General features: G+C 35.2%; 1 protein-coding gene across 10 annotated transcripts in view; it reads right to left on the bottom strand.

Moving 5' to 3' along the window:
- AOPEP (aminopeptidase O (putative)) overlaps positions 1-18,584 on the bottom strand; it is a 205,507-nt gene that overhangs the window by 116,423 nt on the left and 70,500 nt on the right. The gene's annotated exons all lie outside the window — the stretch shown is intronic.

Raw genomic sequence — 18,584 nt, 5'->3', positions numbered from 1 at the left:
TACTCTCTTTCAGTTTGGAGCCATTCCACCTTGTTCTGTCACTACATGCTCTGCAAATAGCCTCTCTCCATCTTTCTTGCAGGCTCCCTTCATGTCAGCTTTATTAGCCTGTTAGCTTCTTATTAGTGTATGCATGCTAGGTCATGACTAAGAGTTTATATCTCAGGAATTTGTAGGAATTAAGTCGTACTTTATTGTTGATTGGTAGAAAATCAAAGTAATATTCCACTATACAGCTGTCAGGTATTTGACCACCAAGTAGCTATTAATTTTAAGAAGTAACTTCAACCAAAGTTTAATATTTTTTATGTTACAAAACTGATTTATTTCCATAGAAACATTTATATATAAGCCAGGATAATAAAATATAAGCAGTGTTAATATTGACAACAAATATTTATCAGTTAAATTATCAAAGATGGAAATAAATAAAGGAGAAACATTTAATAAAGAAAACAAATCAGTATCCAAAAGTAAAAAGTGTCACACATAGTAAAGCAAAAGTGTCTGTCAAAACTTCAAACAAGTTAAGATACTCTCTTGTGGTAAGAGTTGATAATTTTTGCAAATGCAGAGATAGGAGAACATATTTTACTACAACCACAGAAGTGAGAAGCAGGAGATATCTGCTTTTCACAACAGCAAGGGAACAACCCAGTCTGTAACTACTCTGCTTTGTACCCAAGCAAGAAGAAGAAATTGCAGGGGAAAACTGTTGTGAATTGTCACTCTGCTGTTGAAAATACCATGAACTGCAAGTTACTGCAGTTCCCAACTCATGTGCTACTGTAAGGCAATTTCTGCTACGCTTACAGACATTACAGACTTTAACATCTCACAGCTGATACAACTTTTGAAACTCAGTACATCTAGGAAATAAAAGGAGCAGAATTAAGATCTCTGACTAATAGCCAAGGGGTTAACGGGGTATGGATGGATTAGCAAGGACACAAACCAAGACCACCATCCACAGAAAGTTCCTGCATTAAGCTATGGTATCCATGATCTGTATTTGAACTCTTTCCTCACTTTTCTCTCAGTTACAAAGGAAATAAAACACAAGCATACTTTCAAGACCAGAGGTCTTTAAGTCTAGCCTTCCAAGCATAGGAGGGAAGTCTATGGCCTTAAGACATTTCCAAGAGTCAAATGTTATTCATCAGCATTCCAAAAACCTTCCCCACCCATTCTACCCTTCCGTTGGAAATGTTAAAACACCCACAGTTTTCTTGAAACCAGTTGGATGTCTGGTACTGGGACCATAAAATATGATAAACATGTAGATAGAAAAACATACTCAACAACTATGTCATTATAAAAAAAAGTAGTTACCCAGCCAAGAAAATGAATAAATTTCAATCAGACACAATGTAAGAGGTTACAGTATTAAATCAAGAAATCGAGTAACACAAAAGCACAAGTAAAAACAGCAGCTCTCCAAATCTTTGCCAAAAGCAATTCTGATTAAGCTAATGAAGGGAGAGAGAGACAGGGGGAAAGTGTGAGCACAGAAGGTGCAGAACATGATAAATCTTTTTTTATAAAGCCCCCGAATAATAACTACAGTTTTGAGGGTATTACTTTAGTCAGTTTTAAGTAAATGACCCCTAGTTGTGGCATGTGTACAGTCCTACAAAGAAAGACTGCAGAAATAGACCAAATAAATAACATTCCAGTCATACTGTTGGCAACATTTCAGCCACTTGGTTAAGTAAAACAAAAGTAATTTCATGCCTCATAAATAGGCTCACAGAACAGTTTGCATTTTAAGTCTACTGCAGGAAAATATACAATAATGTAAAGATTGCAATTTCTGCTTTCTTCAATCACTTAAAAACCAGAAATTCCACATTTAGACAATATTCTCTTTTACAGACGGATTACAAATCACTTCAGAAAGAAAAATGCATATAAGTTAAATTTTGGCCAAAGAATATGAGCACAGCTTCCTACAAGGCTAAAATAAGATTATGTGCTGCAGCACAATTTAATTTTAGATTCTTACTAGAGAGAGCAACTTCCTTTCCTGAGAACAATTAAAATTATTTCTTTTATTTTTCTTTGCCCCTAACAAACAGCACTATCTCTAATTCAAACCACTGAGAAGTTCCCATTCTTTTTAAGAGTAATTTTATCAAAGACTGAACACGTCTCTGGAAGATGTCCAGCACCTATTAGTTTGGAAATAGTTTACATCTATGTATTTGTTTAAAACACAGATTCTCTATTTTCAATAAATATTTAAATTCCAGAAACTCTGCTCCACTTATACTAAGCAAATATACCTTTTTAATATCATCTAGGATGTGCAATGTTCATAAAATTGTAGAATGGCTTGTGTCAGAAAGGACCTTAAAGATCATGTATTTCCAACCCTGCTGCTGTGGGCTGGAACACTTCCCACTAGACCAGGTTGCTCAGAGCCCCATCCAGACTGGTCTTGAGCACCTCTAGGGCTGGTGAGTCACAGCTTCCCTGGGGAACCTGTTCCAGAGCATCACCACCCTCCTAGAAAAGATTACTTCCTAACATCTAATCTAAACTTTCTGTCTTTGACCTTGAAGCCATTCATCCTCATCCTGTCACTACCTGCTCTTGCAAAAAGTCTTTCTCCATCATTCTTAAAGGCTTCCTTCAAGTACTGAAAGGCTGCATTAAGTCACCCAAAGCCATCTCTTTTCCAGGCTGAACAAATCCAATTCTCTCAGCCTTCCCTCACAGGAGAGGTGCTCCATCCCTCTAATCATCTTAGTGACCCTTCCCTGGACTCGCTCACTTGACCAGGTTGATGTCCTCTCTGTGTTTTATGTTGGGAAAATATTATGAATATTATTAATTGCACATCGTTTAGCAGCGCTGCTCCTAAAGCACTCCATAATTCAAGAAAGTATCTAAGCGAAAAATAAGATAATTTGACTGATAACTAAATTGCAAGACCCAAAAGCTTCTTTTTTACTTTTTTTTTTTTTAACAAGAGGAAAGTGGTCCTCCTACCATCTGTTTGGTTTAATAGAAACAAATTATAAGGCTTGATATCCATTTCTTTGATTCTAATTGAATAGGGAAGAAATCCATCTATACATGAGAAATGGGCAAAGATGATTCACCTCAGAAATTACATCAAGACCTGACAAGGACTGTGCAGCTTATAAATGCCTTTAGCAAGAAGGGTCTACCTTTTTAAAGCAGGCCAGAACAGGCAAGCTGGATATGGTAAAAAAGCTGGGAAACCTCTCCCAGTTAACAAAAAATCCAATAACCCTACGAGTCATTCCCAGGAAGCTGGACAAGATCCCAATGGCTCCAAGAAAAAAAGTTAATGACTTATTTTTGCCAAGTATACACTTGGTTACCCTTCTAAAGCAAAAGAGCATTATTCTGACCAGAATCCCATGTTCATAACTTAAGAAGAAGGAACAAGTTCCCCCTCCCAGCTAAATTGCAGTCAAGGGAAATCTCAACACTGTAACTATGGCATGAATGCATACAAAGGAAACAACTGTGTCCCAAAGGGAAAGAAATTGTTGTTGTGAAAGACCAAAGAGTCCTGATGTTCCATTCAAATCCACCCATGTACACATCCTTAATGAATAATCTCTTTAACAAATAAAAGGTTTGTAATGAGTCCTAAAACTCTGATCAGTAATCTGCCCATCTGAGAAGCCAAATCTCTGACAGGAATTTTTAAAAACTTACTCTAGACTTACGACTTAGATGCAAATGCTGCTTTGCATACAGTCTGCAGGAGTGTGCTGTCTTTGGCTGCTCACACATAATCAGATGAGACACACAGCACAAACTCTACCCAAATGTATATGCAGGAACCTAAATATGCATTTAAGGTGGGAACCTGAAATTAATTTCTAACAAACTTATTTCAGTCATTTTGAAGTAGAAATCTTTCCATCTTAACACACAGAGCTCTGCATATACATTTTTTTACATATTTGTGGAAATAACAAAGCCAAGACTATTGTCACTTAAGAAATAATGCTTCTGAAGTTAAAAGTAGCACCAAAAATCACTACCATAGATACCACTTACACATACACACACACACACACACACACACACACATACACACATATATATGTATTTAAAATATTTTTAATTTCCTATTTAGAAAAAATGTAATTGGATAATAAACAGATTATCTGATATAAACGGGTGAGACAGTTATTGTAGTTCTAAAAAATCCCTTCTTAAATATGTAGAGGGGAGCAGGGGAAGTCTCAAATACTTTCATAGGCACATATTAAAATTAAGGTATGCATTTGAAGATTATTGGAATTTCGGAAAGTTAGAGAATTAAATGACAGTTTTTCACAAACAGTTCATGCAAATTCTCATCAGTCACCTTTAACCTTATATTGGTTTTGCTCAGCCTGGTTTCTGGTAGCGGAGAGGTCACAGAGGTGGCTTCTGTGAGAAGCTACTGGAAGCTTCCAGCAGAGCCAATCCCTGATGGCTCTGAAGATGGACATGCAGCTGGCCAAAACTGGGCCAATTAGAGATGGTGGTAATGCCTCTGTGATGACATATTTAAGAACAAAATCAAAACAAAGTCACAGGGTTTTTGCTGAGGGAAACGACATGGGGACACCAACCAGTGGAGAAGGAGGGGAGGAGGTGCTCCAGGCACTGGAGCTGAGATTCCTCTGCAGGCCCTGGTGAGACCATGGTGAAGCAGCCGTGCCCTGGTCCCTGCTGGCCACACTATTGTTGGCACAGGCCAGGATGCCATTGACTTTCTTGGCTCCCTGGGCACAGCTGGCTCATGTCCAGCCACTGTTAGCCAGCAACTGCAAGTCCTTTTCCAATGAGCACTTCCCAGCCACTCTGCCTCAAGGCTACAGCGAAAGGAGTGGCTGTTGTGACTCAAAGGCACGACCCAGACTTGATCGTGTTAAATCTCGTATCACTGACCTCAGCACAACCAGCCTGTCCAGGTTCCTCTGCAGATCCTTCCTGCCCTCCAGCAGATCAATGTGCCTGCCCAACTTTTTGTTGTTTGCAAATGAACAATCTAGTAATAATACAACTAATTTCTTCAAATTATGTCTCATCCTTCCTCTAACACAGAGCTGTGTTTTTACAAAAAATCATAGAACTTACCCATGGCTGATACCCTGCTGCATGCATATCATGGTAATATATCCTATCTGCTTAAAATACCCTGACTTGGGAAGTAAAGCAAGAAGGAAACAAAGAATGGTGTATTTTACATACAAACGTCAGTCTGATATCTGAGACTCAATTATTGGCAGTAAGTTAACTCACTTTTGTAATAAGAACATTAGCAACTAGACGTGACAAAAACAACCAGGAGTCAAGTCAAGTAAGAACTGTAGACCTGAAGAGTTATTCATCAGTTGACCTGTGATGCCCCCAGGATGCCCAACAACACCTTTAGCTCACTTTTTTTCATCTTCCACATTCTGTATCACAATGAGGAAATTGCAGAGCATGAACATATTTTTGAATTCTCTATATTTTCTTTACTAAAGTCATACGTAAACTCAGCAATGTCTGTTCATTTAGAATGTTCCGTAATCCCAAGGCTTGTGACAGGCAGCAAATTGCCTGCTATGGTAAATAGAAGCAAACATTGAAAATTATGGGGTGGGGGAAGACAAAGAATTACTATTTCTAAACCTCAAGTTCCCATCAAGATTGTTTTACAGATTTTTTTGAAACCTCTTGTTCAAAAAACACACGAAGTAACCAAACTTCTATAAAAATCAATTACAAAACACCTCCTAGTAACACATGGCTTCAACACTGTCAAAAATCTTACAGCCCACTTTCCAAGAGAAACACCTTGCAAGACTACAGCTTTTCATGTTGCACGTAACAAAATGAGTTTTCCATAATTAGTTGATTTAGTTAAGTGATTTATGGCTAAGTATAAATTAAGTGACTTCAATAAATATAGGCACCTGTTTCACTACTAAAAAAAGCAAGAAAACCAACTCTGTATTTTATGCAGCTCAGTTTCCAACTGTCACACTTCATTTCCAACTGCTCCTCAAAAAATAGACACTGCTAACACTGAAAATAATTTGTAACACCATTTTCCAGATCCCTTACTAAATATTCTTAGTATAAAACTGCACTTTATCATGACAGACATTTCCACACAAATCTTACAAGCTACACAAATGGATTTGGTTGTGTTTTTCTTAAAAAAACAGATCGATCTACAGTGATTCAGTTATAGAGCGATAAATAAAGATAAAATAAACTTATTTCTAATTCAGATTGCTCTGCAAAGTACCTTAGGATATGGATATTTTCATATTTTATTTTTTGTTTGATGTAAGAGAGCTGATAGACCACAATGATCATAAAATATCTTTACTCTTGCTGATATAGGTACCTTCACTAAAGGTCAGAGGCTGAGAAATAAATTTTGTTTATGTCTAAGGAGACAGAGGAAATATCACAGATCCACTAAATTCAGCAAGAATTTTATATACAGAAAAAATTTAATTTGCAATTCATAATTTTACATTATGAATTTTCTATGTTCCAGATTTTATATGAAACGTTTTCCACATTTCTGAGTCCTTCTAAATATTAGAAGTTGATTAACTGAAGAAAATATTAAAAACACCTAACAGTTATACTATTAACCATGTGAAAATATTTAATAACAAATAATAGTGTGGAAAGTCTCTATTTGAACCATGCATTTTTATTAACTTGTTTTCATTTAACACTGATTTACATTAGGACCACAAAATTAATCTTACTTTTAAATTTGATCAAATTTTTAAAGTGAACAGAAAATAGCAATGGATAGGCATTGATCATTGTAATGAAATCTTTTAATTCATCACATTATTTTTGCAAGAAGTGAGCAATGGAAAGAGATACAGGTACTCACACCTTTCATTTCATAAATATAAAATAGTTATTTGTATTCTTTTTGTTTTCTTCTCATATGCCAAAGGGAAGCTTTAAAGAAGATTCTCTCGTTTTATATTAGAAATGAATATAGCATGTTTCATTGACTTTTCCAACTATTTAAATTCTTGCTAAAAATTACTAGTGTGATGAACAGTAGTTAACAACATTCCTCAGCTCCAGTCTAAGTGATGACCTTTTATCACTGATGGATGATATTACTTGATCATTGATGGATTTCATTATTTGTAGCTTTCCATCACTGTTAATACTTGAAGATTTGGACTTCTTGTTACTATATCATGAAGTTTCTGGCAGATATAAACACAGCAGAGACACTGTACAAATAATCAGCTATGATAAACAATTAACAGAAAGCAATATATATGCTTCACCATATTCAGTGAAAATTACTCAAGGGCCTATACATTAGTGCTCTCAAAAGGTGACATGGACAAGACAAAATAAAGAATGAGTAATTTTTTATTCACTTCATCCATACAAGCAAGATTTTATCCACAACAAAAAAGCAAAATCAATGAAAAAGGTAAACCAGGTTGCTTGTTCTTTGAGTTTCTTTTCTCAATTCAAAGCCTTGTGGTATCACTCTTTTGAAGGAAATTAAATCTGCTGGAAGGCAGAAGTGGCTCTTATTAAATCTCTATGAGCTACAGTAAAAGTAGCATCACAAACAAAACCAAACCTTAGAAATACTCTTGTTTTTTAAGGATTCTTGTGACAAATACTTCATCTGCAGAATGAGAAATCTCCAGACAGGTACTCGAATCATTCAGGAAACCCCAAACATTACTGAAGGAGAAGGAGCTATAAATCCTTGATGTTTCTCAGAAAAAAATAAATAAAGAGGTAAAGCTCAGTTTAAAAAAAATAAAAACAGAATTTCTCAGATCATAAAAGAGGCACAGATAAAATTATTTTAAATTTCCAGTTGGTATCTATTATACTCTTGCACCAATTATAAATGTGGGACCAAACAAGAAGATTAAGATACTTATCCAAATCCCATGTAGTATAATTTTTGCAGTATCACTCACAATTCCTGCTTTTAAGAAGAATTGTCTTTCATTTTACTTAAAAAATTGGTGTAGAATGGTGCAAATCCAACACTATCATGTCTTTTCTGATTTTCAGCATTACTGCTAAAATGTATTATTTCTAGTAGGCCTTTATAATCTGTTTATACAAATATACATTCACCTCAGAAATGTAGAAATTTATTTAACCAGCTGTACTGTCCATAACCTGTTTTTCTTATTTTTGTCATCTATAAACAGTATATAAACTGAAAAAACTACATGGTTTCATTTTACTGAATGAGTATCCAATGATTTTGGCTGCTTTGACTAAGGAGATACATACTGTGAGAAAAAAAAAAGGAAAAAAACATAGAAGAATACGTAATGGCTTCATTTTCTTAGTTTATTCTGTACAGCAGCTATACAAGCCTTCCTTTTTGTATGCGTTGGTCAATAAGATATCTGTTGTGCTTTTACACAAAGAACAAAGATGCCTTTATCATTTCTCAGAAGTCTGCAGGACAAACTATTCATGCTGTCAAACCCCCTAAAACCCTTTCACCAAATAATGAAATCCATCAGTGACAAATGTCAACATACTAATTTGTTAAATACTGAACAAAAGGAACATTCAGAAGAGGTGCTTCATTTCATGTTCTATCAGCCCTTCAATTTGTAACGATTTTATAGCAGCCCACAGATCATGCAATATTAAAACAGAACAGCACTATGATTATTAAAACTAGAACAATCTGCCATCCTTACAATAAATGCTAAGTTCAACGAGACTATAAACAGAATCTTTTGGGAACATGGGACTCTTTGCCATGCATTCATTTTCCTCATTTTTGGAAGATTATTTCCAAGTAAAATCTTACCAACAAACACATATTCTTTTTCACACACAGTCCCATTTACTGTGCTGATGGAGAAATAAGATTAAATTACATCATATCCAGTGATAGAAGAGCTTCAGTATGCCTGAGAATTACTCTATCCATTATACAGGACGTCCAGCTATTAATGTAGAATCATATACCAAAGAGATAGTTAAGCTTGAAGTACCTAGTGTGCATGTGAATTACAACATTCATCATTCAAAACATCCAGCTATTATTATTGAAGCACACAGCAAGGGATAGTCTAATTGGAAATAGCTAGCATAACTAAAAGCTGCATTAATTAATTATAATACTAAGTATCACATATTAATGAACGTCTGTTGCATCTTCTATCAATTTAACATTTTTTACATCTCCAGATTTGTTTCAGGCCATTGTAAGAACTAAACAAATACTTTTCCTGTTGTCCAGGACACTGCCACAGGCTATATTTATGATATATATATATATTTCAAAGATGCCAAAAAGAAGACAACACCTTTATATTCTAGAAACATCTATTGCATCCAACATTTCTTCTGTGGCCTGATAATTTCTGCTTTGTGAATTTACCCAGTCAACCTTGAAGAGAGAATTTCAGTTTTGAAGTTGTTGATAATGCCGAAGTTGTTTTGAATATGTTGATATTTGGCAAAATGCTAACACAGATACTCTTAATAGGGAAGTATTTTTCCAAATCCAAAAAACTACAATGAGGTGGTTTCCTCTCTTGCAGGATCACAGTGACTACACTGTCATATGTCAAAAGATATTAATTTTGAAGTGGTTTTGTTTAGTTGTTTTGGATTTTTTTTTAATTACCATGGATTTTAAATTTTAATATAAGCAGAAAAATTTTGACTGCTTCCCATGTATTCTCCTGACAGTTCTCCTAGTACTGAAACCTCTGTTTTTATGAAACCACACTTTGCATGTGGATATTGACCACTCACAGGATGTGAACATATTCCAAAATTTCTACCAAGACCAAAGGTAATTATGTTTACAGTTTAATTCAGTTAATACCAGTTGCATAACTAGTAGTTCCCGGATGTTTCTCTGGATGTTACTTAAGCCTAGATGTTGCCAAATGGTTAAAATTTGTTTCTACTTACTCTGTCTTGTCAGTATTGATCAATTTTTTTTAAACCTCAAGTGGTATTTGGCATTCGCATCAATTTAGATTTATGAACCTGATGACCAAAAAGTTGTGTAAACTATGTAATTTTTCAGGGAGTCTACCAATGTGAGCTTCCAAATAGTCAGCAGTTTTACAGCCAAATGCAATTACTGCTGTAAATCTAGTTAATCTTGCTAGATAGTGTAAGTGCTTTACATTTTTAAAGAGGAACAACACTCCTTGAGACTGGATTCAAGTATAAGTGTGTCTGTGGCAAACTGTACACACTTGCTTGACTGCAACTTAAACCATAATATAGCTTGTTAGTTTTAGGCTAGAAAACACCTAAAAATATAAATTCTGTACTGAGGTTATATACTGGATTCAAATCTCTAGGTCTGCCATGCTGTCCTCACCACTCCTTAGATACAGGTAGAAATAAGAACCTATTACTCTCTCCATGGCCTGACTCTCCAGGGGACAGTATCTCTCTGTGCATTTCTCAGGGCTCAGTTCCAAGTTCTGGAGATACAAGCTTTACAGTGACCTTGCTCCTGCTGACAGCCATCACTCTATAGCTATAACTCCAGCAGGTTTAAATTCAATTAACTGAGAATCCAACACAAATATTAGTTATACAGACATATCCAAACAGGGTGTAGCTGGTTTTCCTCATAAAGAGAAGAAATACCTCTGTGACTTCAGCACATTTTCATTTCTGGGATCTTAAAGAATTTGCATGTATACATGTTCATTGTTGTATTAGCCCAGAAAAACTGCCACAGAAAAGTTAAGCTTTAAGAGAAAAATAACCTATCTAATCTGGCACTACCGGACAACAGAGAAACAACAGGAACTGACGAAAATCAGAGGCCTTTTTCTCAGATATTTTAAGGAAAAAGGTAAACAGCTGTTAAGCAGAGACTGTTTGTATTACACCAGCTGTCCATTGTGGCTTTTTAGAAAAAAGAACTTGTTCAATGCGTAAATATAATTTGCTGAATTCCACCTTCTCTGCCAATAGATCTTTTTTCAGAAAATTATGTGAAGCTAAGACTTCACACAGATTGTAGATCAATAGTACAACTTTATCCTCAACTCTTTCCTTGCAATAAAGGCAGATTTTTTAAAAAATCACGCATCTTTGCGCCACTGAGTTACTATAGTATTCCAATTGTTCTAGAGTAGTGACTGAATAAAACCAGTTTTCTTAGCACTGTTTCAGCACATATTTAATCTATCAAATTTGTGCAAAGAAAACATGATAACTCAAACTTAATCGCGGGATTCAGAAAGACAAATTTATCTGTTATTTGTTTGTTCCAAGACATAACTTGCACATACTGCTTTAACTATATACTATGTACTATCAATTTGTAATGTTTAGCAATAGAAATACATCACATGAGATCAGAAAATCAGCACTGGCCCTGAAGATTATTTTACCTTTTTATGCTACTGAAGCCAGTGGGGAAGAGAAAAATTTTCCCCAAAGAGTTCAAAGTCATAGTTCTACATTCACTTAGGAATAACCTTGCATTCTTTTCAAACTAACAATTTTGTCTCTGATATGCTGCATTTTTGTCTGCAGCACTGTATTGTAAGTAAAATACCATGGTGCTTCAGCTAGCCCTCAGAAGTGCAAAAAGTTTTATGTGCAAAGACACAAGTCTACTAAATATTTTAAGACACATATGTAAGATGTAGAAGATAGTAGCAAAGCCATTTCTATCAGTGACAACAAATCTCTTTCTACATTTCAACATGCTAAGGTCTAATTTTGGTTGTTAAAAAATTGTTCAGTGACCAAATAATATGCACTTCTCTTTTGGTGGTCTATAAAGTTATTGTCAAGAAGACTAACAAGGCTATTCAGAATTACCTCTTTGCTTTAACTTGCTATCATTACCAACCTGTAATCATAAAAAAAAAACCCCATATCACCAGGAGCAAATTCCCTCATGTTTATTACACAAATTAGCCTCTGTATACAATAAATTAAATACACTGTACTGGCTCCTTATAATTCAAAACACTACCTTAAGTTTTACTTTCAGACAATTTAAGCAGAGGAGAACAATTTTCCAAGTAATCTAACAGATACTTGAAAATCTAAAATTATTCCATAATTAAAGGGAAATTAAATTTTAATAAATACCAGTGCAGCATCATATCACAAATGTCACATTATCAATGAATATGACTTCACTGTTCAAAATGTTTTTCAACATTTAAAACTAGACTTAAAAGTCCAAATTATTATAAACTTGTAATAGCAAAGCATATAGTAACCTACTTCGTTAAGCAGAGGTAGAATTTACACAGTATTGAGGAAAGAGCAGTCATCACAATCCAGATGCCTGCCACCCAGCAAAAAATTAGACTGCTCTTTAAATTTAAAGTGAAACCACCTATTTCCTTCATCCTACCACAGACAAAGGAAATCCAAAAACTATCTGAGAAAACAAAGATGGTATTTTATTCATAAACCACAATCTCCAAGCAGATTTTTCATATTAGTCCATTAGTCCAAAAGTGAATCTACAACAGCCACAGCCACAACCTGGTGGGAAGCATGAATGTATGCAGAGAACATACATATGAGAACACTCTGACTGTAATACATCACATATCAGCTCTTGTAAAAATGAAAAAGAAAAAATTTCAAATTTCCAGTCAAATATAATGACCTACAAGCAAAATGTGCTAACTTTTAATGAACTAATGATTGTATTTTGACAACACTCTGAAAAATTCTGTACTTCCACCATTCATCTTGTCTCAAAGGAAACACCCAACAACCCAACTTTTCCTTAGTCAGCACAATCAGAAGAAATCTATGCTAGAAATTCAATCACTGAAATATAAAATAAGGCAGGCAAATCTGTTTTTAACTGTATTAAATGTTTAGCATTTAATGGTAGTACAGATCCACTTTGAAAAGCATGGATGCTTGTCATTAGCATTTTTTTCTAAAAATCAAACAATGTTGCAATTATTTGGCTGGAACAGATAGAAGGAGACTTTAGATTAAATTGTTTACAAAGTGCAACTGATGTAGTTTAATGCATTTTAGGAATTCTAACGAAACTGTTCCTTTACTCATATAGGTATAGAAATCTGCTTATACCTTTCAAATAATATTCTTCCCTATGAGAGGGATGACGATTAATTTGAACATCACCCATATACATCAGAGAAATCTGCTCTGCATAAAATATAAAAACCTTAAAACTTTCGCAGTGGCAGAGAAAGTGCAAAAACTAGCAATGAATTTTTTTTCAGATGTTTAGTATAAGTGAATTATAATAACCATCCCTCATTTTATTGTCTTTATCAGTGCATTTGCTACAACAGTCTCAATACAAGGATAAACTAAAACATTAATATCACTACAGCCCAGATTCCCCACAATGTGTCCTATAATGTCTCCTCTCCTTTCAACACATTTTTCATTGTGGTTTAATGAATGTTCTTATGTATTCCATTAAACATTTCTAAGATAAACATGTGGATATTCATATAATGACAAAACACTTTATCAAACCAGTCCTATTCAGTCTTCTTGGCTTGTACTTGCATGTCAAGGAAGAAATTAGAAAAGCTTCCTACACCTCAGGAAAGAGAAATAATCTACTGCCAAAGAGAGCTAACTCACACCAGTTAAGCTTAGAATAAGCAGGTTATAATGATTAGCTGAAAGTAAAGTCTGTTGGAACACCTGCTTTCATATTTGAGCATTAGTAATAACAACAATAGTTACTAGCCTTACATTTTTAAATCAAGCAACCTTTTCAAAAAGGAGAAAGGGAACTAAACATCAAGAAATCCATGCCATTGCTTGAGGGGTTTGACAGATTTATTGCCTCTGTAAGGATGAAAATTACCCACCATTAAGAATTCTATGGATTCATTGTATTCAAATGTCAGAAGTCTTAAAATTATGTGATCAAGAGGGTGGTTTCTAGGCAGATAATAAAGAATAAGATTAAAATAGAAAGTTTTAAAAACTCCCACAGAATTACATATAAAAGAGCAGACCATTGCTATCATTTCCACAGTGATCACAGGTATAGGACTATGCTCAAAGCAGTCACAATAATAGTGGAAAAAACTTTTCCTGTGGTGTATGATGAAACAGCTAAAGACAGCAAGATGAAACAAGGTCATTTGAAACCACCAAAATGACCAGCTTGCAGACATTTTGCAAGAATTTTGGTGTCAGCATGGGTGTCTTAAGTCTAACAGGTAAATACTAAACAACTTCTGTGAGCCTTGCAGTGAGGGGAATACTGGGGTGTTTTAGTGCACTACCAACACTTCTCTGCCTTTCATTAGAGGCAATAAAAACTACTGTATATGACAACAAGACTTGACAGTGTTTAACAGTGGTAAAGGGCAACACAGGACCCTCCAACCATATTTCACATTTTTACTCAAACTGAATCTGTTACAAAGATTAGCATCTGCCGACAAGATTAAAGCCTTTATCTTTTTAAATCCCAGCTTTATGACAAAAGGGCTAAAATATCTATGTACATGAACTTATTAATAAATTATGTGGCCCTATCTCCTCTTCCAAAAAAGACAAGTCTTGAAGCATCCTTCAGATCTCCTGTATTTCCATGTTCAGATTTGTGACAAGCACCAGATGTAAGGCAGAACATACATGACCACAAAAAGATCTTTTCCCTCATAAGATCCTCAACTACCAGCTGTTTTCTTCGAGCTCTTATTATATTGTCTTTGCAGTTTAATTCTGCTACATTAACAAGCAGGAACTTATCCAAGACATCGGCAAACTCTGGAGGTGTCTGTGTTTCTGTACACAACTGCAAGCACAAAGCTCTTAGGAGAGCTCTCCTATGCTCTGATCCAAGATTTTCTTATGAAGCCCTACCCCACCCTCCACGAAGAGGACAAAGACTGATCAACTTTCATTCGCCAGTCAGAATTCTGTCAGGAAGATCAGGAAGTATTCTAAACCAAAACTAAATATATACACACAGAAGTAGACACAGAGTTGGGAAAGGAAGTGGCAGCTTATGGGAAAAATGCTCCCCCACATACATCTCTATATGATGCCCACATCAATTAAGTCCTGCTATGAGAAATCTCTGTTTAGGCACAAAACAGCCCAGTAAAGGAAATCCCCAACCTATAATGCTGATTTATCCTGAATATGCAGAATAGACTTTTCTTCAAGGAATTCTGTACTGTACTGTTTTTAAGCTGGAACTTTGCAAAGAAATACATCTTTCTTCTTAGGTTAAGATGAAGCAGTGATATGCAGAAAAGTTGAACTAAGCTATCACCCAAATACTGTTGTCTTCTGCTGAATGACAAGAATCATTTGGCATACTAACTCTCAAACTTTATCAGTTTTATTTGTTCAGAAGGATTTGCTTTCAATTAAAATAAAATAAAACCAATGAATAACTACAGAAGTAATTCTCCAGTTATTGTAGACAACTGCTGGCAACCCTTGAATACAGATATTAGCCTAAGAATTGAAAATTTGGAGGAATTTTAATATAAACCTGTTACTGTCCAGCCTCTTGTTTTCCTGGCTACTGCAGTGTTACAGCTTTATTTGGTAATTTGGATGAAATTTGAAATGGTCTTAGTATCAAAGCAGAAACAGCAGTACAAGTATGCTATAAACACAGAAAGCATAAACAAAACCATTAACAAACTGATTTGTTTTCCCTAGAGGTATATGGTGTGGATGCATGAGAGGTTTGATGCTTATGTTACTGTCCATGGGCAGGACTCTAATCAGACTCAAACCAGTTCATCAGCTTAGGATTTTTTGCCAGTCAAAAGCATATTCTGCATACAAATAAAAAAAATGGCAAAAGCAAAGCTGAAAAAGAAAAAAAAAGTAAAGCAAAAAATGCAATGTAGAAGGTGAACACTTGAAATAATCAGAGTAATTACCTGTGAAGAAGTTATGCTTGAATTGAAGTTCTGCTTTGAGCTCTTTTAGGGATGCTCATACAGAGAAATAAAAGCAAGTTATGTTCATAGTTTATAACTATTTGAGAAAATGCTTAAAGCCTAGGTCAGTTCCTCACATGTGTGCATATAACTCTTGCTATTCCAGTGGGAGAGAGACATCCATTTATCTCAGACTAGAATTTTACTCTGATATTTACATCTGTACAGCATTTACACACATAAAACTTTGGACAAGTTTACAATTTAAATACATTTTAAAAAATCCAACAATTGGCTTGCCAAGACAGACAACAGGCCTTCAATACCCATACCCCAAACTAAAACAGAAGGCTCTAAATTGAAAAAATGCACTCATTGACCAGTAAATAAATTTGTAAATATGTAAATACAAATAAATTCGTAAAAATGTGCCTCTCACAAAAAGCTGTCTCCAACTATGATGTCATAGCATTAGCAGAATCTATTAAATCAGTAGATGAGACTTCCTAAAAAAGCAAGCATTCTTTCTCACCAATGGAATCAGATAACACAAAATATTTTTTCATAGCTTCCTATGAGAATTACCTCTAGCTGAACCTCAGCCAACTCCTTCTTACAGAAATCTGTGAATCAAACAAGGGGAAAGCAGAGCCTGTACATAACAATTGGGTATAACAATTGGGAGGTGGGTATCTGCAGCATCCTGTGGCCATGAAAGCACAGACCATCTCAAACACTCCCTCACTGCGCCCTGACAAACATAACACAAAAAAAATTGTCAGGTCTTGGCAAAACACATTACAATATACACCCCACAAATAAAAAAAACACCTAATTCCCTAATATCTCATAAAGGAACATGTGATAGAAACTACTGCACAGTTTCTTCAAAGGCTCTTGGAGAAGCATCCTGCTCTCTGCAATTAGCAACATCCAAAAAGCCCCACAGAATCCATCCTTATATGCAAGTTCCTTGTTAGTGAATGACCCCGGTCACATTCAATTTAAACATTCTGTAGCAAGAAACCATTAGGTGTTGGGCTTTGCCAAAGCTTCAGTATGACTTTCTGACTTAATAAAAAAAAATTATGAGAGCAGATATTTTTAACAAAGTTGAGAACACTCACAGTTTAACCAGAAAAACCCTAGCCTATTTGTAAAAGCCAGTATGTGGCACTCTTCAAACCATTGAAAAGTTCTAATGAGCCTGTCGGTAAATTAGTAAAATTCTCTTAGTTGTAAGCAGCAACAGGTAAATCATGACCTAGAAAAGTAAATTATCTTGAGATTCCTTGTCTCTCTATAGTGGAACTACAGAACTGTAACATCTGACTATATCAGCACAATTATTTCCATCTGAACACTGGCTTTTTCTTCCTTTGAATTATACACTTGGGAAAAGGCAGTTTGGTTTCAAAATGGTGCATATAATTCGACTTTCTGTTTGTCTAATTCCTGTGGAAAGAGTGAAACAGAATCATAAACAAAAATATTGCAGGTGCACAATCACTTAGATTTAATGTAACACAAATGCATGTGTATACTATACACATTCATAGGTTTTGCAAACTCAAATTTTAAAATATGACACAAGGTCTAGATATTTATAATTTGAGATTATTTACAAACTTGTTTGCTTGGGTTTTTAAAATTTACTTTTATAAGCTTAGAATAGGTAAAACTACAGACTAGAAGCCACAGGAAGCTTTACTAAGCAAAAGCCAGAATTGAGAAACAGTAAAGAATGCAGAATGTGCATCGCTCTCCCTGCACTCAGCGCACCGCACAAAAAAAACCTAGTTGGGTAGAAGATAGATTCTTTTGCCTAGAAAATGCTGTATCAGCTCAGTTGCAGAGGAAACACTATGTAATCTATTTCAAACCTGTATGGCTTTTAACCAGAACTCTAAGAAGGCAGGCACTACCATTAAACAAAACTCTTTCTCCTTCAGGAGTCCACAGAACTGTTCTTCTGGCACAAGTATTGAGACCCACAGTGTCTAGGAGATCCTAGGATTATACCCAGATGACAGCACCACAGATTAGCCACACAGAGCAAATACCCCAAGTAACCAATACTGCCAGATTAGTCAAGTGAACTCAGCCAAGTCAGGTCAAAGCCAGGGGCTTGAGGAAGCAGTTGAAACAAAAAAATTAGCTAGTTTAGTCCCATTACAAGAACTTATACACAAGATGAAAAACCTTGGTCGCTTGATACCAAATACAAAAAATACAACTAAATTCTCTCATACACACTTCTTGCAGTGCTTTTGGAAATTAGAATATTAATAGGCAAACAAATCAGATTTTAATTTAGCCACCCAATTTACTCAGGTTACCCATAACAATACAATACATAGGTTAGCCATAATACAACCTCATACCTATTAACATGAGCAGATAAACTGGACACACTGCCCATATGTAGAAAAACATTCTATAAAATGATATGAGAAAATAAGAAACATTGAAAAATATCTTTCTTTTGGAGTTTCAACTTCAAAAGGCCCAACAACTAGCAACACCCATAACTTTGGAGGAAGAAAATGACCAAATATTTTAACTGTTCAAAACACACACTGGACACATATATTGCAATTTTTTTCACTGCACATGCAATATTAGTGGTAACTATAGGGATAGCACATGTAAAAGATACACAGAAGTTGAGAGACAGTATATTGCAAATCATGGCTT

Source organism: Lonchura striata, chromosome Z (genome assembly GCF_050655825.1).
Source record: "Lonchura striata isolate lonStrDom1 chromosome Z, ASM5065582v1, whole genome shotgun sequence".
In the NCBI taxonomy this organism is placed as follows: domain Eukaryota; kingdom Metazoa; phylum Chordata; class Aves; order Passeriformes; family Estrildidae; genus Lonchura; species Lonchura striata.
The sequence above is the reverse complement of the archived record's forward strand: the minus strand, read 5'-3'. Positions and strand labels throughout refer to the sequence as shown.